This window comes from Bubalus kerabau, chromosome 5, assembly GCF_029407905.1.
Source record: "Bubalus kerabau isolate K-KA32 ecotype Philippines breed swamp buffalo chromosome 5, PCC_UOA_SB_1v2, whole genome shotgun sequence".
In the NCBI taxonomy this organism is placed as follows: Eukaryota; Metazoa; Chordata; class Mammalia; order Artiodactyla; family Bovidae; genus Bubalus; species Bubalus kerabau.
Window position 1 is genome coordinate 128,045,148 of NC_073628.1, and position 13,659 is coordinate 128,058,806.

General features: G+C 45.8%; 1 long non-coding RNA gene across 1 annotated transcript; it reads right to left on the reverse strand.

Moving 5' to 3' along the window:
* Positions 1-9,993: 9,993 nt before the first annotated feature.
* On the reverse strand, positions 9,994-12,295 carry LOC129653414 (uncharacterized). The gene is made up of 2 exons (XR_008715109.1): positions 11,946-12,295; positions 9,994-10,453 (listed from the first exon to the last, which is right to left on the reverse strand). It is a non-coding gene; the product is annotated as an uncharacterized LOC129653414 (long non-coding RNA).
* Positions 12,296-13,659: the final 1,364 nt, after the last annotated feature.

Consider the following 13,659-nt stretch of genomic DNA (forward strand, 5'->3'; position numbering starts at 1 on the left):
CATAAAACAGAGGATTATTTTTCTTAACCTATTAATGGAAGGACCTCAGAGCTAATGGCATCACCGACTCGATGGACATGAGTTTGAGCAAGCTCCAGGAGTTGGTGATGGACACGGAAGCCTGGCGTGCTGCAGTCCACGGGGTCGCAAAGAGCCGGACACGACTGAGCGACTGAGCTGAAATGACTCAAGAGCTGATGGTGAGCCCTGGTGGCTCAGTCAGTGAAGAATCTGCGTCCAATGCAGGAGACTGCCTGCAGCACATAAAAACCTGGGTTTGATCCCTGGGTCAGAAAGATCCCCTGGAGGAGGAAATGACAATTCACTCCAGTATTCTTGCCTGGAGAATCCCGTGGGCAAGAGGTGGGCTACAGTCCATGGGGTCCAAAGAGTGGGACAACGACTGAGTGACTAAACAACCACCACCAGACCTAAAAAGCAACAGAAGGTATTCCCTTAATACCTTTAATCATTTTGAGATCATCAGTTATTTAGTAGATAAGTGTCAGCCTATTAACCCTTCTATCTGCAGAAAATGAATCAGAAATGAAGGTATTGCATGGGATCTGTACTCCTCTAAGAGTCTGATCCGTATATTCATTTTCTTTTTTTTTTTTTTCCAAGAAGCACATTATTTTATTTACAGTCCCACTGTTTTATATGTACATTTATGGGCTGTCCAAAAGCACTTCTTTTTTTAAGCAATCCTGGAAATTTTAAATACTCGAAGCAGCTCCTGAAGATCAAGTTGTCAAATTCCTCACCAAGGACAGCCTTAAGTCATTGTCACACTTCCAGATAGTTAAGTATTCAGTTGGCAGCAGTCTATGCTTCCAGCGTCCATCTTTCACCTGCAAGGATGGTGATACTCATTTCCGCCAAATTTTGCACCATGACATAGTTATCAAGATCTACACCTGAAATGGCAGTCTCGAGTTAACCTGATTTCACACCATGACATGGTCGGCATACGTGCTGTTACACGGTGAAGCCTTTCCCTTTCACACGCACAAAATCCCCTCATTAGAAATTCCCTGACACACAGTCGATGAACTCAAAACCCCCCACCCCCATTGCCCCGTCTACTGGCATGGAAAAGCAGACTCGGGGCCGCTTGGAGCCTCCTGAGGTCTCAACAACGTGGCGGAGGCCAAAGCAGGCTGCTGCCCTCCACGCGTTCAGGTGCCGGGAGCATCTTGCCCGGCCCGGTTGCGGCAGCAGCCTCCCAAGACTCAGGGAGGCCGCAGGGTCCTGCCCAGCACCTGGGCCCTCAGAGGGCTGGCTGCGGGACGACCCGAGCCATCCGAACCTCTAGCAAAAGGAACATCCCCACGGAGGGCCGAGGCCAGAAAGCCGTATGTTCATTTTCATTCATACTCAGAAGTGTAAGGAGTACCTACTATGTGCCACACCTCCAGCTAGTGCTGAGGGTACAGGTGTGAACAGGATAGTAACCCCTGTCCTCTCACAAAACTTACATTTTCTAAGCATTCACACACATAGAAACAATTGCACACGGTTTCTCCAGCTCTTGTCCTGTGTTCCATGACTACACTCTTCCTTTGCCCAGCCCTCACATGTAGCTGTGTGGGATGCTGCTGCTACTGCTGCTAAGTCGCTTCAGTCGTGTCCGACTCTGTGCGACCCCATAGATGGCAGCCCACCAGGCCCCACCGTCCCTGGGATTCTCCAGGCAAGAACACTGGAGTGGGTTGCCATTTCCTCCTCCAATGCATGAAAGTGAAAAGTCAAAGTGAAGTCGCTCAGTCGTGTCCGACTCTTAGTGACCCCATGGACTGCAGCCTACTAGGCTCCTCCGTCCATGGGATTTTCCAGGCAAGAGTACTGGAATGGGGTGCCATTGCCTTCTCCAAACTGTGTGGGATAGTAAGACACATTAATTCCCCCCAATTAGATGCATGTTTTCTGGAGTAGGGTTGTGATATAAATTCCAGTGCTTGACCATTATACCATCAGGAATTCCATGAAGAAACAAAGCTGTGGAATTTCCAAGCCTCTCTTCTTTATCCATCACTCTCTTTTTTGAGTGATCTGCCAGAGCCAAGACACACCATCTGAGATGTGACCACTCCTGGGGCAGAGAGAACAGTGGACACACTGAAGACCAGAGACTGAAATCCTTAAATGGAAAAGAGGAAAGGAAGTGTTCCGAAATCCAGGACAAGAAGATTGTGGAAAAACTCAGCATGTAAAGGTGTGGCATTTTTAAGCACTGCCAAATAAATTCCTCCAGCCAAGTCAAACATGACACAATGGAAGTGAGATTCCAGACTCCCCACATAAGAAAGTATAAATCCTAGAGTCAGTTGGATGTCTGCAAGGTGTCTAGCTTGATCTGCAGTAGGGAGGTGTGTGCTTTGCATGCATGTGTGTGTGTGTGTGCATGTGTACGCACATATATGAACATGTGAGAGACAGAAGACTGTCAAATGGAACCGTCGGACAGCAGAGCTGGAAGAGCTCATTTAATCTATTTTCTCATTTTCAAGATGCAGCAATTGAGTCTATAAAAGGGAGGATCTTGTCCAAGATTGCAGAATCACTACTGTGTGTATGGGCTTGCTAAGTCACTTCAGTTGTATCTGACCCTTTGCAACCCTATGGACTGTAGCCCACCGGGCTCCTCTGTCCATTGGATTCTCCAGGCAAGAATATTGGAGTGGGTCATTAATGACTCTTCACTAGGACTATAACTCAATATTGTCACTCCCAGTTCATAACTCCAATCTGTTTTATCTGTTCTACAATTGTTATTGCGATGTTGGTTACCTTTCTTATTTGAATTTACTTGCTTTTCCTTTATGTATTGTATCTCCCCCCAAAGAGATGTCTACCTAGAACCTGTGAAGGCGACCTGATTTGGAAAAACAGGCTTTGCAGATGTCATTAAATAAGGATCTTAATTAGGATATACCCTGAATCCAATGGCAAGTGTCTTGTCACAGGAGAGAAGACACTCAGTAAAGAAGGTGCTGTGAAGAGATTATAGTGTTGCTTCTGCAGGCCAAGGAATGCCTAGAATTGCAGCAGCCACCAGAAGCTAGGACAGAAGTGTGGACCAGATTTTTTTCCCTCAGAGCTACCAGAAAGAACCTTGACCTTGGACTTCTGACCTCCAGACCCGTGAAAGAATAAACTATTGTTTTAAGCTACCAAGTTTAGGATAATTTTACAGTTGCTATAGCAACCTAGCACATGTGTATCTCTCAATTCCTTCTACTGTCTTTGTTCCATCCCTCCCTCACCTTGGAAAGGAGTTCTTTTACCACCATAAAAGAACTTTTAACATATAACTTTCTCATAACTTTTCACACATTACAGTTATGAGAGGCCACTGCTATTGATGGAAGAAAGACTGCTTTAGAGTGCTGTTCTTGGAAGAATCTGAAAATGCTGGACTATAAGTAGCCACTAACTGTAACCAACCCAGACAAGTCCTCAAGAAGGGGGGTCTCTCCCTGAAGAGAACTTTCAGGGTCCTTCCAACTTTTCTCCCACCCTAGGAAACTGACACTTAAGTTCTTCCAGGCTGGTGGGGCTTGCTACCTTCGAGCTCCTATGCCTTCTTGCTGCTTTCTTTACAAAGTCCTTGCCTCCCAAGGAGATCTTGGATTAGCCAGTGCATCCTCACTGGGAGCAGATCTCCCTTCGTCTGGGGAAACTTGTGGGCTAAGTGGCTTCTGTTACCATCCGGGCTGTGGTCAATCCCCTGGAAATCCCAGGGACCACCCACCAGGAAAAATAGGGCAGGAATCTGCAACTGGGTGGCACAGGAAAGGCTCAAAGACCTGTTGCATTGATAGCCCAGGTTTGTTGCCTCCTATCCACTCACGCAATCTAACCTCTAGAGCTCAGGAGCAGGGACTGAGTAGGAAACCCCCACTGACTGGGGTAAGTCTACATATGTGACTTGTGTATTGGGACGCAAAGATCAGGACTAGCCTAGACCGGCCAAGGAGGCCACAGTATGGATATCTCTCCCTGACAGTCTAGTGCATGTGATAATATTTCAGTTTGATCTGTATCGCACCTAATCTCGAAGACATGGGTGAGACCATGACATTGTTGGAATATAAATTGTCATTTAAAAAATCCCTAAGGTTTGGGCTGACTCATGTAGACATCAGGAAAAACACATTTATGCCACATTTTGAGGAATCCGAGAATGGGAACTACTACATAACACATATACTAGGTATATAGTGATAATTCACTTTATTGTCTATGTCTTTTTGCAGGAAAGGGGATGGGGGGGGTTGGTGACAGTCATTACTTGAGTGAATTTAAAATAGAAATGGATTTATAAGGAATATGAAAGGGCAGATCTATTTCATAATGCAACACCTCCAAGTTTATTTTTCCTTTTCATGTGTTGTTGGCAAATCTCTGAAACGGGAAACGGGATCATTCTTTTGGGAGGCTTTCTCTCTGTGTTTCTCAGTGTTGTAGAAATAAACACACAACTTTAATTTGTTCCCCAAAGGAAGGGATAATAAAAAAACAAAACAACAACCACTCAGAACTAAGTCAGAGTTGCTGGGAGAGCCAGGAAATAGCTTTTGTGGTTGCCTAGTTTGTTTGTTTTTCTTCGTAGTTTTCCGGGAAACATAATCAAGACGGTAGCTGCCCTTTGGGTTGCACGTTCATTCCGAGGTCCAAGGGGATTGACGTGTTTGCTGAAACTTCCTCATGTCCTGAGCACTTGTCCCTGTCTGAGCTCATGGCACCTCGGAGGCTGGGCTCAGAGCCATGGCTTGAACAAGTCAATGGTCTCATTCTAAGAAAAGCAGGACAGCTGATATCACACTTGGTTCCAAGTAACATAGTCAGATGAATTCCACCTTGAGCCCAAACCGAGGTACATACGTGCTGCAGAATATACCTAAATTGCTGAGTGGATGAGGGTAGTCTGTTCGTAGTTTTGTTGTATGGGGTTGAAAGAGAAGGGAGGAAGTTTAGTGATGACGGGTGGAGTGAAAAGGCAAGGCCAGGATGGGATGTGTTTCCTCCTTAGTGTTTGAGCCTGGTGTTTGAGCCCTGCAGAAGAGAGCCTGAGCCAAAGCTGTAAGATTGGTCTTCAGGAAGGACGCTGTGAGGCCTGAGGCAAGAGTAGCACTCTATTTATTTATCTTTTATTATTTTTTGGCCGCACCACGTGGCATGTGGGATCTTCGTTCGCCAACCAGGGATCAGACCTGTGCCCCTTGCAGTGGAAGCAGAGAGTCTTAACCACCAGACAGACAGAGAAGTCCGAAGAGTAGCATTTTTTTTTTAATGTTTATTTATTTATTTTATCTTGGCCATGTCAGGTCTTGGTTGCAGCCTGTGGGATCTGTTGTGATGGATGCAGGCTCTTCACCGTGGCCTGCACATGTCCCTTTTGTTGCTGTGTGAGGGCTCAGAGCACACATGCTCTGTAGTTTGCCACCCACAAGATCAGTAGTCGTGGCACGCAGGCTTAGGTGCCCAAGCCATGTAGGATCTTAGTTCCCCAACCAGGGATTGAACCCATACCTCTTGCATTGGAAGGCAGATTCTTAACCGCTGCCCTGGGCAAGTCCCAAGAGTATCATTCTTATATCCCCAAGGGACCAGCATGACACAGGCTGCTGGACAGATGGGCCAGAACACAGCCCTTTCTAGCCCTTATGGATTGCCAGTTTTGGACTCTATATTTAGTTGCTTTGGCTTGAATGTTGAAATTCTGATTGAGCTTGCCAGAAGCTGGGGTATGGGGAGGCACCCTCAAGAGGCTTTGTGGCCAGAGGACCTTGGATAGGGCCAGGGCCAGGGGATGTACCTGGGAGACGCTGCCTGTTGCCTGTGATAACATGGTCACTATTCATAAGGACACGTCAGACATCTCTGTGGAGTCTGGGTAGGACTTTGTTGAAATAGGTCCAATGTCCTTGTTAAATATGTGGCAAGAAGAGTCAGTAAAATTTGGCTTGATGCTGTTAAGGTGACCCCCCTCTCCTTGGTACCCAAGAAGAACTAGGGTTGAAATTATACTTTGCCTGTCAGGCTATAGCCTTTTTACTGTGCTACACAGTAGCCTGAATACTTGGAGGTGACCCTTGAGAGAGACCTTGAGATTCCGGGAGTAGTTCCTGGCAGGCTCTGGGCCTTTCACCACCAGTTCAACCATGATTGTCACTGTCTCATCTGCTTTCCCTGTAGTAGGAAAGCCTTCGTAAATTAACAAAAAGGTCTCCACGGCTTAGTAGAAAGGTCTTGAAAAGAGTTCTGTTTTAAATGACTTGTATGTAGTAGATTTTCAAAGGATTCTATATTTATTTGTATGCACAATCTAGCCAAAAGAGGATTTGAAGTCATAATAACTTTTTATTAATGGATAAGACCAGAGTGATTTATTTCTAAAATACACTGAAAAGAACAAAGCAATTAAAATATTAACTGTTGGGAATACTGTTTTATTTCTTTTGTACACACCAGAAATGAACAAACACAAATCTTAATGCAAGACATTTATATTGATTCTTATCACTGAGAACAAGGAAGATAGTGAAAAATCATGAATATGTTTGTTATTAACTATATTTCAAAGTTATTGCTGCTTGTGTGGGTCTGTTGAACAGTTGTTGGCTAATTTTCCATAGCAAGAAAGAATAATGACCAACTCATAAACTGTGTTTCTGTATGCATTTTGATAAACAGAGATTATTATTGATTTGAAAAAGCCAGTTTAAAAAGATGAAAAGTCCATTAATAAATTAAAAACTGTCTTAAGTGTTAACAGTTTTGAATGTCACTAGCCTAACACTTCATAACACACCGATTTAACAAGTGTTTTCCTCCAGGCAGAAGGTCTCAATGAAAATAGCTTTGAAAATAGCAGCACTCTGAGACACAACCAGCGACTCAGCTGGTTGTTTTTCTCTCTGGAAGCTGATGGACCATTTGCAAGAACCTACACATTTGTGTAACTATGTCTGACCAGATGGGCCTGCTTCAGGGCATAACATTCTTTTGAGGGCAGGTCAAAGCTAGCCAGAACACCAGATCGACGTGTTTGAAAAAGGCCTTGTCATAAATCACCTCTGACTTGAGCTAAGGTGCTGAGCAAATAAAACCATGTTATCTTCTAGAATGTTCTTGGGAACTTTCTGTGGAAGACTTTGAAAAATAGATAAAAGTTTCCTGCAAGTCTCCTCACTTGAAATTGTTTTGTTTAGCACAGGTTATAGCTCTCAGGAACTATTCTGAAAGGGCGCTAGCATTACACAGAGTTCCAGGTCAGAGCCTGTTCACCACAAGCTGAGGGACAGGAGGTAACTTAAATCAGAATATATGGACCAGATGCAGCCTTCCCTGTGCTGTAACAGACTGGTCCAAGAGACATGGCGCAGCCACCGTCTGTTTCTAGGCAGGCAGAGTGATCCAGCAGGGTCTGATCAGAAGGGGCCAAATGGGAATCCAGTTTCATGAGGTCCTGGCAGCCGCGATGCTCACTGTTAGGGGTAGACTGAAACGCTAACAGGAACCAGCCAGCTCCATGTGAGGCGTGAGACTGGGATCAGACCCAAGTCCTGGGAAACTGAACTGGCAACAAGCAGCCAGGCTGCGGGAACACAGTCTAGGCCTACCTCAATGCCAAAGACCGGGGCAGAAGGGAAGAGGCAGACAGCCTGGCTACTTGTGTGCTTCTATTTTTTTTCTATTTTACAGTGAGTTTCAAGGCTGTGTTCACCGTGCTCCAGCTACTGGCAAAAGGCAGCAGCAGAGGGTCCCATCCTTGTCTCAATGGGACTGAAACACGGCCTCTAGGCTGAGCTTCCATGAGCTGTAGGCAAGACGTGGTGGCGGGATGGGGCTGGGAATCATTGCAAAACACAGTACTCAAGCATCGGGGCTGCAGAGTCCTGCAGGCCCGTAACAGGGGGCCTGTTACGTAACAGGACAGCATAACTGTCCTGGTTTTACTGTGGCCAAACTTGGACTTCTTGGTGGAACACCACCAAAGTCTGTGTCTCCATCTTGAAAACGTGCTTTGACCAGGAAAGCAAGATCAACCTTTCTCTGGCCAATACGTGCAGGTAAATTCTATGGAGTACATTCAACCTAGCTCTGCGACAAGGTCTCTGCAGAATTTTGGAATCCTTTGGACAAGCTTGAGGAGGTAGTGTTAGCTTTCCCATTCCCCTCCATCAGTGGATCACATCTTTACTTTTTATACATTTTCCCAGAGCCTGGGAACCAGGCCCAAAGAATGTTGAAAAGAAGTTTTCGAACACAAAGCAAACTCTGGTTCATGTCTGCGTGCATGCGTGCTAAGTCACTTCAGCGCCATGTCCGCCTCTTTGGGACCCCATGGACTGTATAGCCCACCAGGCTCGTCTGTCCATGAGATACTCCAAGCAAGGATACTGGAGTGGGTTGCCATGCCCTCCCCCAGGGAATCTTCCAGACCCAGGGATCGAACCTGCGTCTCTTACGTCTCTCTCCTTGGCAGGCAGGTTCTTTACCACTAGCACCACCTGGAAAGCTCCAGGTTCCCGTTTTGACAATATTAAATGCAAGGTACCATGTCACAGTCTCGCTCTTGTTTTCATCAGTTCAAAAACCAAGTGTCCAGAAGCTGTTCTGAGTCTTAAGACTAAAAACAAGTACCAAAGTGGAGAGTGAAAAAGTTGGCTTAAAGCTCAACATGCAGAAAACGAAGATCATGGCATCCGGTCCCATCACTTCATGGGAAATAGATGGGGAAACAGTGGAAACAGTGTCAGACTTTATTTTTCTGGGCTCCAAAATCACTGCAGATGGTGACTGCAGCCATGAAATTAAAAGACGCTTACTCCTTGGAAGGAAAGTTATGACCAACCTAGATAGCATATTCAAAAGCAGAGACATTACTTTGCCAACAAAGGTCCGTCTAGTCAAGGCTATGGTTTTTTCCAGTGGTCATGTATGGATGTGAGAGTTGGACTGTGAAGAAGGCTGAGCGCCGAAGAATTGATGCTTTTGAACTGTGGTGTTGGAGAAGACTCTTGAGAGTCCCTCGGACCGCAAGGAGATCCAACCAGTCCATTCTGAAGGAGATCAGCCCTGGGATTTCTTTGGAAGGAATGATGCTAAAGCTGAAACTCCAGTACTTTGGCCACCTCATGTGAAGAGTTGACTCATTGGAAAAGACTCTGATGCTGGGAGGGACTGGGGGCAAGAGGAGAAGGGGACGACAGAGGATGAGATGGCTGGATGGCATCACTGACTCGATGGACGTGAGTCTGAGTGAACTCCGGGAGTTGGTGATGGACAGGGAGGCCTGGCGTGCTGCGATTCATGGGGTCGCAAAGAGTCTGACATGACTGAGCGACTGATCTGATCTGATCTGCTATCTGGAACCAGTTTCCACCATGCCACACTGAAAGATTAGCTGAAATTGCTTTCAACTTATTCCTTGCAGCTGTTTGGAATTCCACAATAATGCTCTGCTGCGTCTCAGAGCCTATCCGGGCGAGCCGTACAGTAAACAGATGAATCTCTGCCAGCGTTGGCATCTAACAGCGCCATGATTTGCAAACATGTTGAATTGCTATTTTATTCAATAAACGGAACTTACAATAGAAAATAGATTTGGAAGTTACATCAAACTTGTTTATCCTGTTACAGTGGGCTGGGTGAAGCTATTGTGCTTTGGTGATGAAGAGATCTCTGTTGGGAAGGAGCAGGCGGGGTTTCTGCCATTCTTTCCTAGCCTGAGATTAAGCCCTCGGCGCATCCCCAGGCTTTGCTCTCTCCCTTTAAGACCTATTCCCCTAGCAGTAACTCCAGCGTTTAGGTCAACTGATACTAATTATGTCCTTGTTTTCAAGTCTCAGCATTATTTATCAGTGTCACTTTTCTATATGCATTCTAAGGAAAAAATTTTTTATTAATAAATATGTTTAGTGGAAATATGTAACATATATGGTTGTGCACATATGTATGTGAAGCCACACATACACGTATGGGGCTTCCTTGGTGGCTCAGTGGCAAAGAATCCACCTGCCAGTGCTGGAGACGCAGGTTCGATCCCTGGGTCGGAAAATCCCCCGGGGAAGGAAATGGCAACCCATTCCAGTATTGTTACCTGGGAAATCTCACGCACAGAAGAGCCTGTCGGGTTACAGTCCATCGGGTCACAAGAGTCAGATACAAGTTAGCAACTAAACAACGATGTGGATACGTATGCATATGTGTGCCTAGGTGTATATGTGTGTATATGTGAGTTTCCTCATTGCAGGTTTGTGCCTTCTTCCTCAAACTAGGGGATCTCCAACTGCAGGTGGCTGTGCCTCTCCCCGAGTCTCAGAGTTTCCCGGGTTCATGCGCTGCTTGCTTCCCCCATCAGTCAAGCTGCATCCTCTGTCCTAGGACGGGGAGTTCTCTGAGCCTTGTCGAGGAGTGCTCGGCAGAAAAGACAAAGTACTTTCTGTACATGAGTGAACAGAGGGCAGTGAGCACTCAGCAGAGCACACAGGAGGAAGAAGACACACAAAGATTTGCCCACATAATAGCTACACTTACTTCGCCAGCTTTTGCTGTCTGAGTGAATGGGTGTGGTCATTACAAGAAAGTGACTATTCTCCCAAGTAAACAGGGTATGCTATTTGGTGAAAAAGGAAATTGTAAGAGAAAGTGTCTCATTTCTGCTGTTTGAAAGCAGGTAATCTCTGTAGTCTGGGTATCTATTTACACTGCTTTTCAGCAATAAAGGGTAACATTACCTTAATAACCCACTCATCTGAGGCAGGAGGATACTTAAGGCATAAGAGAAAGAGGCATTTACTCTGATGAGCCACTTTCCCCAAACAGCACAAGATCGACACCATTTGCCCAGGAGATTTTTTTTTTCTTTTCAATTTCTAAAAATACTTCCTGGCTAGGACATCTCAGAGGCACCCTTGGCTCCCTTTCTGGGGATGGCTAATGACACCTTGATTCTCACTCCTGTGGGGCGAGGGCGGGGAGGGAAAATAAATGTAACACTAGACTTTGAAAGAAGAAAGTTTTACAAGTTAAAAACTCACTAAGTAATTGTGAGGCAGAAGATGGCTTAGTAATTTGACCTTGGCGCTTCCAGAAACACCTGTGGGAGAAAGTGCCAAGGCAATGGGAAAATACCAGCTCTGCTCCCGTCCAGACACCAAGGAGCAGAAAAGCTGGTTTGTTCGTTTGTTTGTCTGTTTCCTTCAAAGACACCTCTGGACATTTCTGACCTAGGCATGGCTCTCTTTGAGGCAAAAAGAGCCTTTATTTCAAACTGGCCTTTTTTTTGACACCTGTTCAAAAGCTGCCGGAAGACAAGCCGCACCCAATCCCACACCCACACCCAGAGGGCATTGTTCTCCTTTGGAGCCAGCTTGGAAACCTCGTCTCAACTTGAACTTTTAAAAAGATCTGAGGACAGATTCAGGAGAAGATTTTTTTTTCCCATAAATGTGGCCCTAGGCATACAATGTTGTGTGGGTTGTTTGTTTGTTTTTTCCATCAACAGCTAGTTCTTACAAAGCAAGCAAATGCTTTAAAAAAAAAAAAAAAGCTTCACTGGGCATTATAGCAGTGATCAGCCCTGGAGGTGGATACACAGTGAACTCATCAATTCAGACAAGCTAAATCAAAAGCTGATCATTTTGACCTTCAAAGAAAGGGTTGGGTCTTTTAGCTTTTTCTTAAAAAAAAAAAAAACCTGTTCATAAGGGTAAATTGAAAGGGTAGGCAAGGTCAGAGAAAGCACACTGACTTTATTTGGTGTGCTTCTAAGTACTGTAGGATATTACCAGCATGGTAGTGGATGCTGTTCAGTACCAGTCTTATCTTTTCATTAACCAGGCTCCAGAGACCCATAAAATCACCTCTGGGAAACCCTATGAACAGTTGACTCAACTATGATCATGAAGCTAAAATAACTGAAATGGACTCACCATCTTGAATATGATTTTCTTAAGGCAAGTTGTGATGAGGTAAGAAAGCATAGGTCTGGCATATCTGGGTTCAAATCTTGGCTCATTCACTCAGTGTCTAAAAAACATTAGGTAATTCACACAGGCTCGCAGAGCCTGAACTGCCTCATCCCTTGTAAGAAGTGTCTCATTCCCCAAGAGTCAGTAGAATACCGTAAGCTGTGTTAGATGCCCGTTGTTCGATCGACCCTGTTACTAGATGACAAGACCTTTGAATCTGCGTTTCTTCAAGTGGCACCTAGGAATGCTTGAGAATCAGCTTGGTGTGGTCCCTGGACCAGCAGCAACCATACCACCTGCAGATGTATCTGAACGCAAATTTGCAGCCTCTCCAACCAGCTGAGTCAGAATCTCTGCCATTAAGGGTCTGCATCCTGAGGTTTAAAGAGCCCTCTAGGTGAGCTGAGCTAAGAGAAAAATTGAGAAACTCTGGCCTCGGGCATTACCTCTCAAGCTCTAGTATTCGTACAGATCACCTGGAGGTTTTGTTAAAATGTCCCAGACGTGGGAGTGGAAGGGGCTCCCCAAGTGATGTTAATGCTTCTGATCACACTTTAAATAGCAAGGCCCTGGACCCCATCAGCCCCCTTCAGCAGGAGTTCCCAGCAGCATGGCCACCTCGGGGCCAACGCCTGAGAAGATTGCCAGGAGAAAGAATTTCTCCTCCTGCGCACATCCCCGGGACTGGGGATTCGAGTAGGAGCGGGGGAATCGCTTCTAAGTTGCCCTAAAGCCACTGGGGCTGGTGGAGGATAAGGAGTTGTGGACTGGGAGGACTCTAGGGGGTGGTGGCCCCTTCTGGGCACCCCTTCGTATAGTTGGAAAAGGGAGATGGCTTTGTGGGGGTCCCCCCAGCCCTGGAAGACTCTCATGCAGTGTCTTTCTCCTCGGGAATCTTTCCACCAGAATGGGTTTTTGATAGGGAAGAGAGATGATGGAGATAATTTTTTTTTTTCTTTCTCTTTCTCCCTTTCTTGCTTTTTCTCTTGGTTTAGATACTTTTTTAAACCTCACAATCCCATTCTCTCTCTGGGTCACTGTGCTCCCCACCCCCTCCACCCCCAACAGGATTCTGCCTCTGGGGGAAAAATGTGGCTGGAGAAGATCTTGATTTCAGACTCACAAGGATATTTCCAGTGACGGAAAAAATAAGATACTGTATTCAAACAAGGGAAAACATTTGGCAGAGCCCTGCCCCTCCCATCCCTGGTCCCCAGGCCCCACGCCAGCCTCCTTGACACGACCCTCTCGTCAGAGATCAGGGCGTTGAGACAAGGTTCTTCTCAACAGGGAGAAGCATCTTTCTGGGTTTTAATGAGATCATTTATTGTCTCTTTGCTCTGACGAAGATTGTAAATGTGACGGGTGAAATATAAAGAATAATTAGTCCCAGAGGTGAATCCATCCCCTACAATATGTCTTTTCTTCCTCTCAGCCTGTTGAAAAGTTTACTGCTTCCAGATGCGCCTGATTTCAACAGTTAAGAGGAGCCGGCTCCTTTTGAGCTGCAAACTTGTCAGGGAAAAGCCTGTTTCTGAAGGGGAAAAAAAAAAAGGCTGAAAGCTGGAGAGATGACTCCTGAAGAAACAGCTGACGTCGGGGAGGAAATATGGCCATAGTAAAGCATGGCTGGCCTCCCCGGGGGCCTTGACCCCTAGGAGGAGGTGGAGGAAGG